The 16,542-nt window shown below is 29.5% G+C and overlaps 1 protein-coding gene across 2 annotated transcripts in view; it reads left to right on the forward strand.

The window, feature by feature from the left end:
• LOC117179522 (ETS-like protein pointed) overlaps positions 1-16,542 on the forward strand; it is a 249,344-nt gene that overhangs the window by 68,080 nt on the left and 164,722 nt on the right. The gene's annotated exons all lie outside the window — the stretch shown is intronic.

Genomic DNA, 16,542 nt, shown 5'->3' on the forward strand with positions numbered 1-16,542 from the left:
CGAGGGCGCATACTTTGAATAAAATATTTGTTATCATTCTCTTGAAATAAATGTGTTTTTTTCTTGAAAAAATATCGGTTTCATATGTATACACCTGGTAAACTGAAGATTGAACTACTATTCCATTTTTGTTGAAAATTTAACTATTTGGTTGAACATTGAACTGTTGGATGGAAATTAATTCGTTGCTTGAAGATTTATCGCTTTGGCTGTTACAAATGAACCTTTTAGTTGAAAATTGATATTATCGGGATGAAAATGCAACAGTTTTGTAAAGAAATCTCCTGTCATTAATTTTTGTTCTGGTCTGAAAAATCTATCTTAGTTCCAAATTTGTTGTTGGAAACTAATCGGTTTCGGTAGAGGATTCAACAATTTGTTAAAAATTCGATTCTTTTGAGTATCAACTATGTATTATATTTTTCATTCAGAATTCATCTTCATTTGTTTAAAGCCTCAGTTACCTGGCGAAAAAGTTGATATAGTTTTTCAGAACTCTTTGTTTTCTTGTGAAGATTGAATGTTTTAAACTGAAAACGGAACTATTAAATTTTTGGTTGAAAATTCGTCTTTTAGTTAAAAAAAATTAACCTTCTCGGTTGCAAATTCATCTCTTATGGTAGAAATTTTTTTGTTGACAATGCAGTTGTTTGTGTTGAAAATTAATCTGTTTTGATTGAGGATTTAAATGCTCTATTAAAATTTTTACAATTTGGTATAAAATTGAACTATTTGGTTGAGATTTCAATTGCTTGGTTAAAAATTAACTTGTTGAAAATCCATCGGTTTTTAATTAAAAAATCGTCTATTAAGGGTGAAACTTCAAGAATTTCATTTATTTTTTATTGTTGGTTAAAAATTCATCCTTTTCGTTTGAAAATTCATATTTGTACGTTGAAAATTCGATTACTTGGTTAAATTTTCAACTATTTGGTTATAAATTTAACTGTATTATTGAGAATTTTTTTCTATTGGAAATTCAATTATTTGGTTAAAAATTAAGTCATTTTTGTTGAAAGTTCATATTTTGGATGTAAAAGTTAAATGTTTTCTAATAAATTTGACTTCAGTTTAAAAACTCAATTTTTTCGTAGAAAATTCATCTGCTGTGTAAAAAATTTATCTCTTTTGAGTCTTTTGGTAGAAAATTCATACTTTTTCGTTAAAAATTTAGGGGCATAGCACCTACAATAATTTTATTTGAAAGAATCTATTCTTCTAATATTCCCCTATTTCCATGAAAAATCACGCTATTTCCCCTGTTTTGCAAGCATTTTGGGGTTTTGTTAGGGAAGAAAAAAATTGAGAAAGATGCATATTCCTTGAGAGTATATTTGCTTTGTTCGATAAGAGAGGAATTCACCTTCTGATTGTCATCTTGCCGAGAAGAGAAAACCGAAAAAGTGGAGTCCTTGAATATCTGTAAACGAAACTTCACTTTGGAAGCCGGCTTTTGTGTGAGGAGTCGAAGTGCGGGACGTTATGGTGGACACCATCGAGGGTGTCGGTTGTCGTCATGCATTCGGCGTATATTCGAATAAGATCGTATGTGTGCAAGAAGGGATAAGGGACGTTTTGTCATTCTAAGAAGCTTCTCTTAGACTCTTCGTATTCGTAGGTTCAATTTATTCCACAACCCGATACCGGATGAACGGGGGCCCGTCGCCTCAGACGTGCCTGAGATACAAGAATCGGTACTGTCGATTGGTTTCAGGGATGCATCATGTAATTAAAAAGTACTTTTCAAAGCATGCAACTCTTTAAATAATAAAGTAGCTTTCAAATCCGGCTACTCTTCTAATTAAAAAGTTATTTTCAAATCTTGCACCTCCTTCTCTTGTATTTAATTAAAAAGCACTTCTCAAATCTTGTAACTCGTTTGTTCACAAATTACTTTTAAAAACTTGCAGCTCTTCTATTTAAAAAGTACTCTTCGAATCCTGCATTTTTGTCAATCTCGCCTTCAATTAAAAAGTAATTTTCAAATCGCGCAACTCTTTTAGTTAAAAAGTACTTTTGAAATCATGCAGCTCTTCTAATTGAAAAGTACTCTTCATATCTTAAACCCTTTTAATTAAAAAGTACTTTTCATATCCTGTAACTCATTCCTTTACAAGATCTAGCGCAGACTTCGTTTTCTTTCTCCTTTTACCCTTTTCCAATAAATTTTTTTTGCTTAAATGCGAACTGAATTAATAGAAAACAATAAAAAAATTTGACTATTTTTAGTTGAAAGGTATTTAATTTTTATTGAGAAGTCTACTTATTTTTGTTAAGCTTCATGTCTTTTGGTTCGAAATTCTACTTGTTGGTTGAAAATATAAGTATTTGGATAAAAATACATCTTTTTTGTTAGAAAAGTTATCATTCTTGGTTAAAAATTAATTTTTTCCTCAACATTTAATTGTTTGTTTGAAAAAGCAATTGGTCTTGGTAAAAAATGATTTTTTTTTTCATTTTTGAAAATTCGATAATTCGGTTGAAAATTCACCTATTTTGTTAAAACCTCTCATTTTTGGTTGAAAATTCAACTGTTTTGTCAAACATACGTTTTATTTTCCAGAAAATTCGTCCTTTTTTTTGAAAATTCGTATCTTTTGGTTACAAATCAACTGTTTTGTTTAAAATTTAACTTTCCGGGTTAAAGTTTTAACTGCCTTCTAAAAAGATCACCTTTTAGCTGCAAATTAAAGTTTTTGTTGAAAATTTGTCCTTTTGATTTGAAAATTTAATTATTTTGTTGAAAATTCCACTATTTCGTTAAAAAGGCCTCGTTAAACACTCGTCTTTTGAATAGAAAATTCGTCCTTTTTATTAAAAATTCACCTTTCTTAGTTGAAAAGGAACTTTTTTCCTAAAAATGTATCTCATTGGGTGACAAAGCAAATGTTTTGGTTAAAGATTAATATTTTTTATTAAAAAATTTAACTTTTTGGATAAAAATTCAACTACTTGGTAAAAAATTTAATTATTTTATTAAGAATGCAACTGTTCAGTTAAAAAGTCACTTTTTTTGGTTAGAAAATTAACTATTCTGTCGAATGTATCTCTCATTGGATAGAAAATGTATACTTTTTGATTAAAAAATCACATCTTTTGGTTACAAATGAACTGCTTTACTTCAAATTTAACTTTTTGGGTTAAAGTTTTATCTGTATTCTAGAAGTTTACCTTTTTTGGCTGGAAATGAACTGTTTTGTTGAAAAGTCAACTGTTTGTAAGCAGTTAACTGCTTCTTTGGACATTCGTTTTTTTTTAAATAGAAAATTTTTTAAATAGAAAAAAGCAGATGTTTAGGTTGAAGTTTAATCTTGCTTGTTTGAAAATTTAAGTTTTTTGTTAAAAATTTGGCTACTTGGTTGAAAATTCAACTATTTTGTTGAAATTTTACTATTTTGTTAAGAATGCAACTATTTGGTTAAAAATTAACTTTTTTTGGTAGAAAATTCAACTGCTTTGTCGAACATTGATAGTAAGGCTTGAATATTGAACTGTTTGGATGAAAATTCGTCTTTCTTGGTTGAAAATTCAATTTTTTGGTTGAAGATTCATTTCTTTTTGTAAAGAAAAAATTTTTGGTGGAAAATTCAACTGTTTCGTTGAAAACGCAGTATATTTTGACTTCTAATCTTAGGAATTTAAAAATTTTCATATTTAATTCAGTATGTTACATTAATTTTATGTTAAGACTTTATTCCCATATTATTCCCGGGACCCGTTCATTTTTCGGAACGGATAAAATTTAAGAAAGGTAAAATTTCAGAATGGGTTATAATACATAATGGTAAAACTTAGGAATACCAAAAATTCGGAAAAAGGAATAAATTAGAAATCCAAAACTCTGAATAGTATTTATTCGGAAGCCAAAGAAGCGGAATGGGTGAAAATTCGGAAACGTTAAAATTAGGAGGGTGAACAATTACGAATAAGTAAAAATACGGAGAGGAAAAATTCGGAAAGTAGAAAAATTCGGAATAGTAAATAAATGTTGCTATTAGCAGGTGTATACTTTTTTTATTTATGGTAGCATACAAATATTTATCACTGTAAATTTAAATAGCATATCATAATAAATTTATGATATCCATCATTTTAAATTTTTCACGAAAAAATAATTATTTTCTATCATTATACAATTTAAAAACAATTTTCAACGCACAACATAAATTTATTATATGATATTTAAATTCACTGCGATAAACATTTGTTTGCTACCATAAATAAACAATTATACACCTGCTAATAGGTATATTTATTAATAATTCCGAATTTTTCTACTTTCCGAACTTTTCCTCTCCGTATATTTACAAATTCCTAATTTTTCACCCTCCTAATTTTAACGCTTCTGAATTTTCACTCATTCCACTTCTTTGGTTTCCGAAGAAATACCTTTCAGAGTTTTGGATTTCCGACTTATTGCTCTTTCCTACTTTTTGCTATTCCTAAGTTTTACCATTATGTATTATAACCCATTCTGAAATTTTACCTTTCTTAATTTTTACCGTTCCGAAAAATGAACGGGCCCCTTATTTCCCTGTTTTTGTGAAAAACTACCCTGTTTTGAGAGCATTTTGTCTTGTGAAGTCTTGCCAGCGTTTTCGAGATTTTTAATAAATATGTGTGAAAGATTCCTGAAGTTTTTTAATGATCTAAAATTCTAAAAAGGTTTCCTGATCCATCTTTAGATATTTTCTCTCACTGGTCATATTTGTTTAACCAATCATATAGATATTTATCTCCCTTTCTTTGTTGATTCGAAAAAAGTGAAAAATCTGATCCGATCTGGGAGGTTTTCAAGAACCAAGACCCCACCCTGAGAACGTGGGTCTGATCAGTAGCAACATACGTCTTCTATCCATTTTCGACATATATAAGATCTACTACTGTGTTTATAGCTTTATACCTGCCCACGGCATCTACCTGTGCGTAAGTGCAACCAACGACACCCCGTGCATCTCATAGTCACTCGAGTAGAAAGTATCCGAGAAACAAAAACTGCCTTCAGCAACCGCCGGTTTCCTTTTCACTTTTCTCCCCTAAGGCCCCAAGCTTCTCTGACCTCTCACGGGAAATATTTCAGGCAAAAAAAAAGAAACAACGCCTTGAATTCTGAGCCCCCGAAATTCGAGACATGAAAAATTATCCGTTCCGAAATCGAAAGGTTCAGGAGTTAAAAGGCCCAGAATTTTAACTAAAAGTTTGTCCGCTCATCCTCTCAGATTAAAATTTCATTAAGATGATTTTATCTAGACCTAGGCGCTAGGGTTATGGTACCGATAATGTGACAACCTTCAAGATTGGACCTAACCCTCTAATTCTTGCCTAAGAATATTAAATAAGAAAATAGATATTAAATGTTATTCTAAGATGAAGCTTCTTGGTATAAAGGTTTAAATATGCCATAAGAAAGTTGTGTGGCTCATTTCTGATGATTTTGCAAATTTACAAAATAAAATATTTAATAATTTCCTGAGCGCCTGCAATAAATTCTAAATATGTGAATGAGAGGCGTTCCAATTGGGTGGTCCTTATTTTCTATTTTTCAGATTCGCTTGCCCTCACGCGCGATTATAGTATGAATGCCAATATATAGAATGTCCTCGAAATTTTATTAAAATTAGACACTGGGAGTTTATCATAACATGAACATGGGAGAAATTGTACAAAAGTTGCAAACAAAATCTAATAGATTATTGTAAAGTGGATGGTGGACAGGAAAATTAAACATCTTAGGAAGAACTGAATTACAAAAAGGCTAAAGCGATTTTTGAAAAATTTTGGCCGTTATCTTGGCCTTTTTCTAAATTTTAAATGTCCAATATAAACACAAAATGCTTTAATATAAACTTCATTTTCTGTCGAATTTTAGGACGATCTCTTTGCAAAGTAAAACAATTTTGAGATTTGGACTGGTGTTCGTTTTGAAATTTTTCAAAATTGGAGACTTCTTGGATCATCGAATAATTTCTAAAAGCAAACTTCTTTTTTTAGCAAAGTTAAAAAAAAAATTTCTTCAAAACTTCAGAAATCAGTTATTTTTGGAATTTTTTGGTAACCGATTGCATTGAATTTTTTCAAAATTTTGTACTTTTGGGAACATCCGATCATTTCTAAAGTCAAAGTTCTTATGCTAGCTGAAACATTTCATAAATAACTGCAGAAATGAGTTATTTTTGGAAGGTTTAATTTGCGCCAGTTTAGATTTTCCAAATTTTGGCTTTATTTAATCATCCAGTGATTTTTAAAGTCCAATTTTTGTTTTTTGGCAAATTAAAAAAACATTTGATCAATAAATGCAGGCTGGGGTTTTCCACATTTCTCTTTATGGCAAAATTCGAACAATTTTTGACGTAAACTGCAAAGATGAGCTAGTTACAAATAACTTATTAGATTTTTGTAACAATATTTAATCATTCCTATTGAACAATTATATATTTTATGGAGTCTACCAAAAAAAAAGTATTTAAAAAGGAAAACATAGGAACCCAAATAAAGTAATTATATGTAAGTCTGATTTGCAAAATAGAATTTTGGAAAATAATGCAGATGCTAACATGTAACAGGGAATTTTCCAAAAGAAATATAATTACCAGATCGGAAAAAAGTAAAATTTAACGGAAAATAGCCGGGAATATGATCCTAACCGGGATTAACTTCTGGAATCTGCTGTAGTCTCTCTCTCTCTCTCTCTCTGCAATCTTTCGTAAACCCATGTCATCCTTTACAATACTTCGCAATCCCATTTAATCTCTAAAAAATCTCAAGCGATATCTATACAATTTCGTGCAATCTTATTCACTTTTGGTAATTTCATGGAATCCCGTGGAATATTCTGCAATCCCTAAGCAATCTCATGCGATGTCTATAAAATTTAGTGCAATCTCCTTCAGTCCTTTGCAATCACATGCCACCCTTTATACAATCCCTTGTAATCCCATGCACTCTTTTGCGGTCTCTAAAAAATGTAGTGTGATCTTGTGCAATCCTTTGCAATCCCATGCCACTCTTTACAATCCCTTTAAACCAATGCAATCTCATACGATTTCCAATGCAATATTTTTCAGTCACAATTATGAAGTCTTGCAATCTAGTGTGCATCAGAAATCTGATTAATTAACCCCTCGATCCTAACCTCAAGTATCTCACAACTGATACTTCGAAATTAAAAAAATTGGATTAAATTAATGCAAGATCGAAGCCTCCCCAATTCAAAGTGAAAGTACCTGAAATTCGGTATCCCAGATTTGATTCAAAGCTCGGTTTCCAGACCGGTTTTTTTTTATATTAGTGTTGTTGAAACGTTGGGAGGGAAAATGAAGGAGAGTCGCACAGAAATCCTTGCGATCAATCGCGTCGGCTCCGTGTGAAAGATAAGAACGAAGCCCCGCGAATGCATATAAGGTAAGGTGGGCTACAGTGTCTGCATGTTGCGTGAAATATAACCGCAACCGTGCGTGCGGTCGGTCGATGGACCGGTCGATCTGCCGATCAAGCCACACTTGACGAACGTTATCCACCGAGCGCGAGACAGATTTCTCACGTTCTCGATCTCTGTCGATGCCCATCTTCCTTCAACTTCAACCGAACCTCCATAATACGAATATGTCACAAACACCTTCCCCATCACATTACCCACGTCTTCTTTTGTGAAATAAATTACACAGTTTCACGCGAAAGTCAATTCTCAGATGGGCCCGGTTTTTGCCGATTTATTATTTTCGGCATATGAATTATCACCTTTTATCTTTCAAACGAGATTTACTCAAAGAATATTTTCTCAGAATTTCGGTTTGAAAGTGGGCCTTTTCTGTTTACTTCACTTCAGTTTACTTGTGTTCTGATAAAAGTTTATAATGAATATTGTTTCGTAAGGAATTTTCTAATTTAATATGTTACAAATTATTTTGTTCATTTATGCAAAATTATTTTTATTAAATGAAAGCAGGAAGTAATAATCTTTCACTGAAATTAAGAAAATATATATATAGTTACCAGCAAAAATAGCGCGTTACTCGTGCTTATTACACGTTTCTAATTTGGATTGTCTAATTATCAAATTAAAATATTCTTCAATTTAAAGTACTATACGTATAATCAATAATAATCAATATTTATAAATTAACATGAATATTAAAATAATTGCATCTTCTCGTATACAATTTTAATTCTAGTAGAAATCGACTTTCAGTAATCTATAATTATATAAATAGAAGATTTGTTATCTGCGAGAATTAGAAGCAAAGAAAAAAATTAATGAGCTAATGCGTGATTTTATATCGTGATAAGATGTTCTTCAAAGATTTGTTCAGTTTTGAATTTGTTATAGTTAAATTAACTTTTTAACTCTAAATCTTGCAAATTGAAGATATTTTTATTGTATATCATCAGAATAACAACTTTATTAATTGTAAAACTTAAAACTTGCATAATTTGTAATTTTTTAAAACGAAAACTCTACAAATTAAAAGAGTTACAGTTAAAAACTCTTGCATTATAAATATTTTCATGAATATGGAAATTTAAAATCAAATGTCAAACTTTCAATTATAAATCATAAAAATTAAAGATTTTATTTGTCCGAATTGAAAGCTATTCAATTTAAAAAAAAATACAATTGAAAAGTATTACTTTTTTAATATATATAAAGTAATACAAATTCTTAAATTTTGATAATAAAACATGCATAATTTCTAGTTGTAAATGTTCAAAATTAAAAACTCTTGATCTTAAAGAATTTGCCATTAAAAATTCTTTAATTTTTACGATTTGCAGTTACAAAATTCTTCAATTTTAAAGATTTATAGATATAATTTCTATATTTTGATGATTTTGAAGTTACAAAATCAAGATTTTTCACTTCTAAATCGCCCAAATTAATGAGAATTTTATAGGTAAATGATCAAAATCACATAATTTTAAATTGTAAAACTTAAAGCTTACATAATTTTTTATTGTGAATTGTCAAAATTAAATACTCTTCAATTTTAAACATTTACAATTTCAAGTTCTGTAATTTCAAAGATTTATAATTGAAAATTCTGGAATTTTTAAAGTATGGTATTGCAAATTGTTCAATTTTGTTGGTATAGTCAAATTTTGAAGATGTAAAAAATATAAATGATTAAATCATATTATATTTCAATTTAAACTTAAAAAATGCCATTCAATCGCAATAACTTGAAGTGAAAACTGCGTGGTAAAAAAAAGGGACAAAAGCTTCAATGTAGACAAAATAATGAATGGATTCGGAGATTGTGATACATAATAACAATATTATAATGATAATAATTTTTTAAACATTGCCCTGGTGGGTGCGTGAAGATTAAATAAAAATATAAAGTGGGTAAATAGGCCCGGATTCATGCAGAGGCGGTCAAGGCAATTTCCTAGGGGGCAATTGCGTGTCTTTGTGGGACCTCCTGGGGAAAATATCGTGGGACAGCACTTCCCCCTCGTATTCCGGTATTAGCTTAGATAAATGACTATTAAAACGGAAATGCTTGATAGCATTTAACTTTAAAAAGATGTCTTTTATTCTGGACACAATAAGCATGTTCGAGCTTTCTCAATTAAACTTGTCGTATAATAATCATTAGTTCATGTTTCTATATATTTCCAATTCAATTTAATTTATACCTATTAGGAGGAAAATACAATTTCTTTTCTTTGAAAATATTCAATTACTGTCTATTTATTTTATTCCTCGAAACATTTATCTAGGCATTTATATGTATAAAGTTTGAGCAAATAATTCTTGGACTTTTTATAATTTATATGATTCTAATGCATTCGACTTGATTTTTACATTCAGCCATCGATATTCGAAACAGAATTTTGAAAGGCTGAATTCAATTTGTTGATTTGAATAATCTATGTGTAGTGCGTCAGAGAGCTTGATTTTGCATTCGCGAATTATTTTTCTTATCAGAATCTATACAATACATACATATGAAATTCAGAAAAAATCCCAACTTGAAATACAAATATTGTGACAATATGGGCTGGTATATTTGTGTGAATATTAGAAAAATATATAATGTTTTTTAATTTAATTTTTTCTCAAAACTGCACATCGTCAGCGAGAGATATCGGGTTTAAAAGTTACAACCAAGCAATTTTGTTATCATTGAATAATAGATTGTATAAGTTCTTTCTTAAATTTTTTTTGTATACAACTCTTTGAAAAGCCAAGTAGTCGATATATTATTGATAAGTTAGAATTATAGCTGTAGCAGTTGAGCAAATGACCTTTCCTTAATTACGCTGAATTGTTAACCAATTCTTAGAATGTTTAACACAAATGAAGTATTTTATCGTAATATATCACCTGATTAGTCTACGCGTATTCAAAGATAAGGTACTCCTGTCATGGTCTAATCCTACTAATCGATCGCAAAACTGATAATTTAGTGATTCCAAAAATATTCAAAATGAGCATTGTTTTATTATTACACTACCGATCAAAAGTTGAAGTTCACCTCTTTTTTGAAGACTAAATTCTCTTAATTTTAATTATGTCAGAGCCAACCATTTTTTTTCTTTAAAGGGTTAAATGCTCTCAAAATCTTGCATAAAATAAGCCCAGGGTGAAGCCAATTTGTCTATTTTTTAAGTAGTAATCGCAAAAATAGTGTAAATTACATCGTTTTGTTAAATTTTAGATTATATCCGAATTAATCAATATTTTGTAATGTTCTGAGACTCATTAGCTATTTTCACAGTATCGCAACAGCTAATGATCACAAGTCTGTAAAATTCTCTTTTCAAAGTGGAATAACTTAAAGTTGTAACAACAAAGTTGTGAAAATTTGAAAACATCTTATCTGTGGGCAAATCAGAATAATAATTAAGTAAGTATATATTTTAAGGGACTTACGTAGAAACTGCATGGTTACATGTTTAATATATTTAAGAAAATGTTGTTCGTGCCACGATGCTTATTGAAATAAACAAATTGGATTCGTCTTGGTCTCATTTTATGCAGAATTTTTAACATTCAACGCTTTAAATAACAAAAATTTTAGCTCTAACATAAATAAAATTAAGTGAACTTAATTGTTTAAAAAGAGCTCTGAACTGGAACTTTTAACTGGTAGTGTATTTATAAAAATTTATCATTATTAAAAATTGGAAAATAATGTAATTGGTTAAGAGAAAATTTGTTTATAACACCAATTTTTTTGGGCATCAGAAATTCGTTTGATTTAGTGAGCCTAAAGATGAGATTTTTGTCATTTTATGTGTTTTTAAAAAAATTTTTTGTGAAGGGTGCTTTTAACGATTGAGTCGACCTCTGACGGTGTTCTATGTACTGTGCTCGTTTGGCTTCAATGGGTTTCCTGTAGATCGCGCCACTTCTCAGTTCGAGTCAGAACCACTAGTGGATAAAACAGGTTTCGAAATTATCGTCTTAGGGCATTTCAGAACCGTCGATTTTAGTTTGCTTGAGAAAATATAGAGTGCTGTTTCACAGAGTCGTATAAATGATTTTCGGTTTCAAATCATTTTTAAAATAGGTACTTGAGTGATTGAAGAAAATGATTCTCGATTCTGAATACGCTTACTAGGCCAATTTTTGTATGTTTAGTCAACGTATTAAAACAAAATTTTATTCGGATAGTCCCCTGTTGGAATTTTGTCTTTTGGTATTGATTTTTTGTTAATTTTATTTTCTCAATGCCTTACAAATGGATTTAGTAAATTCGTAACATACTCTAGAAAAAAAGTTTTCTTTGATTTTCATAATTGCAATTGTATCAACCATAATGTTTCATAGAAGAAAAAACATTATTTTTTGTAGAAAAAGTTTGAAACTTTCTAAAAATAATTATTTTATCAACAGTTTTCTTAAATGAATGTTTTCTTGCTTTCGCTTCTGACCTATTAAAAAAAATGGTTAAATTTGAATGATTCATGCCTTCTTTTTTTGGGTGAAATATTCTCAAAAACTATACTATACAATTTCCAAATTTGAAAATAATTAAATAATTTTCATCAATAGTTAGTTTTTACATAATGTTTTTTTTTATTTTCTCAGAAAAAATTTAAACTCCTTTTTAAGGAAAATAATAATTTTATCTTATTTATTTCACGTTTTTCTGTAATAATTTACCATAAAGTGAGCCAATTGCCAAATAAAGTAAGTAAACGAAATATTTTTATTATAATTAATAAAAATTGGGAATTATGATTGTTATCATTATTATTGGAAATTGTTATTGTCAAAATGAGTCATATTTTTCAAATTATAGTAATTTAAACCAAAAACATGCCCAATTAAGCTTTTAAAGCCGATAAATATTAAACATCATTTAAAAAGCTCATTTATGCATAAAAAAGTGCTTTCAAATTTGGCGGAATAATTTTTGTGTCTTATAAAATGAATCAAACTGAATCATCATGAATCATAATTAATTATTAATTTGCATGCAAACCAGAATTTGAATAATCATTATCTTATTAATGTTAATTAAAAAAAATATTTAGAAAATGTGAATTTTTGAATTTATAAGTTTCCGGATTTCAGATAAAAAAATTTGTAAACTTTTTTCATTATAGATTCATAATCAGTGTCGACTTGACAATTTTGTCTACTTATGGAAATTATTTGAAAATTTGTATTAGATCTGCTAATAAAATTCACAGATGGCAGTACAGAACTAGATTACCAACAAAATCGGAATTTTTCAAAAGAGCGAAAATCATTCTATAAAATCTAAATGACTGTTAAAGATTAAACAAGTGTCAACTCCCAAGCCGTAGTATTTTTAAGTTAAGGCCAATAAAATTTGATAAAAAATGTTATCCAGGTTCGAGGAAATGGAGGTAGAAGTTGGAATTTCCAAAGTGTCACTAAACTAAAATTCTACCAGGCTTGACTGCAGATTGCGATAAAAAATCCATTTTCAGTTTAAAAATAAAATAAGGTCATGCTTCCTCGATTTAAAGTGAATTTTGAGATTAAATTATCATGGGTTTTCAAAATCAGTTTTGGATAACGATAAAAAAAACGTATTTTCAAATTTTTCGATAAAACATAAATTTGCTCTAAACAATTGATTCAGTTTCGAGAAAATCACAATTGAAGACCACGATAACACACTATAATAGAAATATTTCTGCTAGGTATAAAAAAAAAGAAATATAAAAACTTGTTTTTATTAAATGATAATCATTTTAAGAATTGTCAATGCTAAAAGGTTGAAAAAATTATTACTACGTTGAAATTTTAACTAAATTGTAACTAAAACTTTTATTATATTTTTTAAATAATCGCTGGGGGATATAAGTTCGAAAAAATGATTGTATGTAAAAATGATATGTGGAAACAATCCTTTTATCACAATATGTATTTGATTTTTAAGAATTTTTTTCTACAATAAACCCATTTTCGATTTAAAAAATGTTGTTTATTTAGTTTTATACTGCACCTCTTCAATTCTTCTAAAATCTATGGATTTTTGTAAAGTGTGCAGAAGTTATTTTTGCGTTGCTTAACATTCTCTGAGAAATTAAAAAGTTGATACTATAAATCCTCAATTTCTATGAATTTAAAAGTTTTCTTTGCATTGATATTTCAAAAATTTTGATTGGATTTATTCTTTGAACAAAATAGTATATAAATGTGATTGTGCAAGTTATAAGTGCGTACTAACGTTTGGTGGCGAAAATGAGCCTGGAGAACAGGTATAATAGCAACAGGTTGTGACGTCATTTGGCGCCACGCGACTCCGCTTCATTCACGATGTTGAGTTTGTAAGTGAACTTTACCAGGATATGTCAAGATTTACTGGATCGAATTCAGCATTTTCTGATTTTGCACAAAACTATCAAGAAATCAAAAAAACTCAATCCCAAAGTTTCAGTTTTTAAAAAAAAGATATGAACCTAAGAATTTAAAAAAAGACAAATTTAATAAAAAGATCAATCAATATCTTTACAAATCTCTTGGTCTATTTTTCGTTTACTTTCTCTAAATAAGTTTATTGCTTTCAGCGAGGAAAAGATTAATTTAAATGACTGGACAATTTTACGATTAATAAATGAATGGCATAATCGTAACTGGACGTCTTTATAGAACAGGTATCATTAGTATCGCGATGCCAATTGTCGCCAGGAGCGTTTGATAATAATCGTGAAATGTAAATGCAGTTCCCCTCGGCTCTCAAAAATTAAGAACGATTCGTCATTCGGCGTGCGGCTTTGATTAGAAATAATCCGAAGGATTAATGCGAGTATTAAAGGACATGAAGAAAAAGAGGACGATACATCTATAGCGCCGCCAGGTAATTATTTCACCCATGCCTCTAATCTCTGGCTCGAGGAAATCAAAGTGACAAATGATCGCGGGATGGACAAGTCGTAAAACGCCTTGTCCACTTTTGTGAAAAATGATTAATGCAAATCACAATTTGCACGCCAGTTGCATTTCCGCGTCATTCTGCGTTGTTTCACACCATTAAACGTTATAATCGCGATTGCAATCCTAGTTCGTATTTTATGATGGTTGTGCACTTATCTCCTCTTTTATTCCCATATAATTTCCTCTAATTTCCTGATAAAGTATTTAATTTTATTCTTTATTAAATTCGATGAATTCATTCGAGAAATAAAAAAAGAGCTATCCCTCTACAAGAAACAACGTTCTTCTTTAAGTCAGGATTTGTGCAGAGTCACTTAAGTGTCTTTCAGACACTTTTTTCCAAGACGCTTTTTAGTCAGCGTTTTAAGGAAAAGATCGCTTTATTCACCTATTTTAAATTTTATCTAAAAAAAGAAAGGACTTTTAATTAATCTGTGTATAAAGTCTATAGTGGTCTATTCTATGGTACGAAAACGCAATTCCGTATCAGATATCACACTCCTTTCCATATTCCCCTGTTTTCTTCTTTTTAAAAATAATGCCTTTTTGTTCCGCTGTTTTCAAGAAACTTTCCTTTTTTTTGTTTTTTGCTTGGATGCGAAACTGAATTAATAGAACCCAATAAGAAAATGAAACTATTTTTGATTAAAAGTTAATTCTTTTTGTTTGAAAGTACTACTACTATATTTTTAGTTCCTAATACTATTTTGTTGAAAATTAAGATTTTTTAAATAAAAAAATGAACTGTTTTCTAAAAAATTAGTGTTTTGAGCATGAAGATTGAGCTGTTTGTTTAAAAAGGCAGCTGTTTTTGGTTCTACATTAATCTTTTTTTTTCGAAATTTGGATCATTTTATTGAAAATTAAACTGATTAATTTAAAATTCAAGTGTCTTGTTGAAAATTCATATTAATTAAAAAAAATCTGCTTAAAACTGCAGGTATTTGTTTCTAAATACAACTTTTTGGTTAAAAAAATGTTTTTGTTGGGTGAATATTCAACTATTTAGTTCCTAATTCATCTTTCTTTGGTTGAAACGAACTATTTTGTTGAAATTCCTTCTATTTTCTGTTAAGAATTTCTTATTTTTGGGTATCTATGCAACTTGTTTGTTTACAATTTTACATTAATAAAATTAACAATGTGCTTTGGTTGATGTTGTTTGCTGTTGTCAATTCATCTCTTAGGTTAAATATGAAACTGTTTTTTTGTTCTTCTTTTTAAGGTAATAATTTATCTTTTTTAGAAGAAACTTAGAATATTTACTTGAAAATTCATGTATTTTTTGAAAACTCGTCTTTCTTGTTAGAAAATTAATCTTCTTGACTGAAAATTTATCTTATTGGCTGAAAACTAATATTTTTGATTAAAAATATCTTGATAGAATTTTTACTTTTATAGTTTGTTATATTGAGTTATTATTACAATTTTCTTCAAGAACTTATCTGTTTGGTTGAAAATTCATTTTTTTGGTTAAAAATTTATTTATTTAGTTGAAATTGCAACATTTGTACTTGAAAAGTTCGAAATTTAAAGCGTTTCATACTGAATTCAATATGTTACGTACATTCATTTGATCCAAAAAGAATTTGCTTACCTAGTTTCGTGAAAAATCACCCCATTTACCCTGTAAATAGAGTAAATATGCTGTGAGGTCTGCAATATCAAAATTTAAATTATTTTAATGTATAAATTTCCGTTTTTTTGTAGTTCCTACTGTACAGCATCGAAACATAAATGCGACAGTAGTCACTTTAAGCCACGTTTTAGCCTACATTAATCCATTCTTCCACTTATTTAAAAAAGCATTAGTCTGTGGCGCCCTTGCTAAATCAGCTATTAAAATTTTGTAAATATATTATTTTTTAAATATTTTTAATCATTGTAAGATAATCCTCATTATTTTTTTTTATATCCTCCTAATGGCCATAATAAAACACGTAGATTTTATGAGTTTCACCCTGGTCGTGAGTTTCTGACCCTTTCAAATGTCTCGCGGCGAATTTGCCCCACCCCGTCTGACGAGAAGTCGGCTGGCAATAAGAAACCGATGCAGAGTTGGTGGGGGGCAGTAGAAGTCCCCCACCCACCCCAAGGAGCCACGCGAGTTCATTCATGAGATCGTGGGAACGTGCCTCGCGGAGGGCCCCTGCATCCCCTCCCCCTCCCCCTCGTCAACT

This window comes from Belonocnema kinseyi, chromosome 9 (assembly GCF_010883055.1).
Source record: "Belonocnema kinseyi isolate 2016_QV_RU_SX_M_011 chromosome 9, B_treatae_v1, whole genome shotgun sequence".
NCBI lineage: Eukaryota > Metazoa > Arthropoda > Insecta > Hymenoptera > Cynipidae > Belonocnema > Belonocnema kinseyi.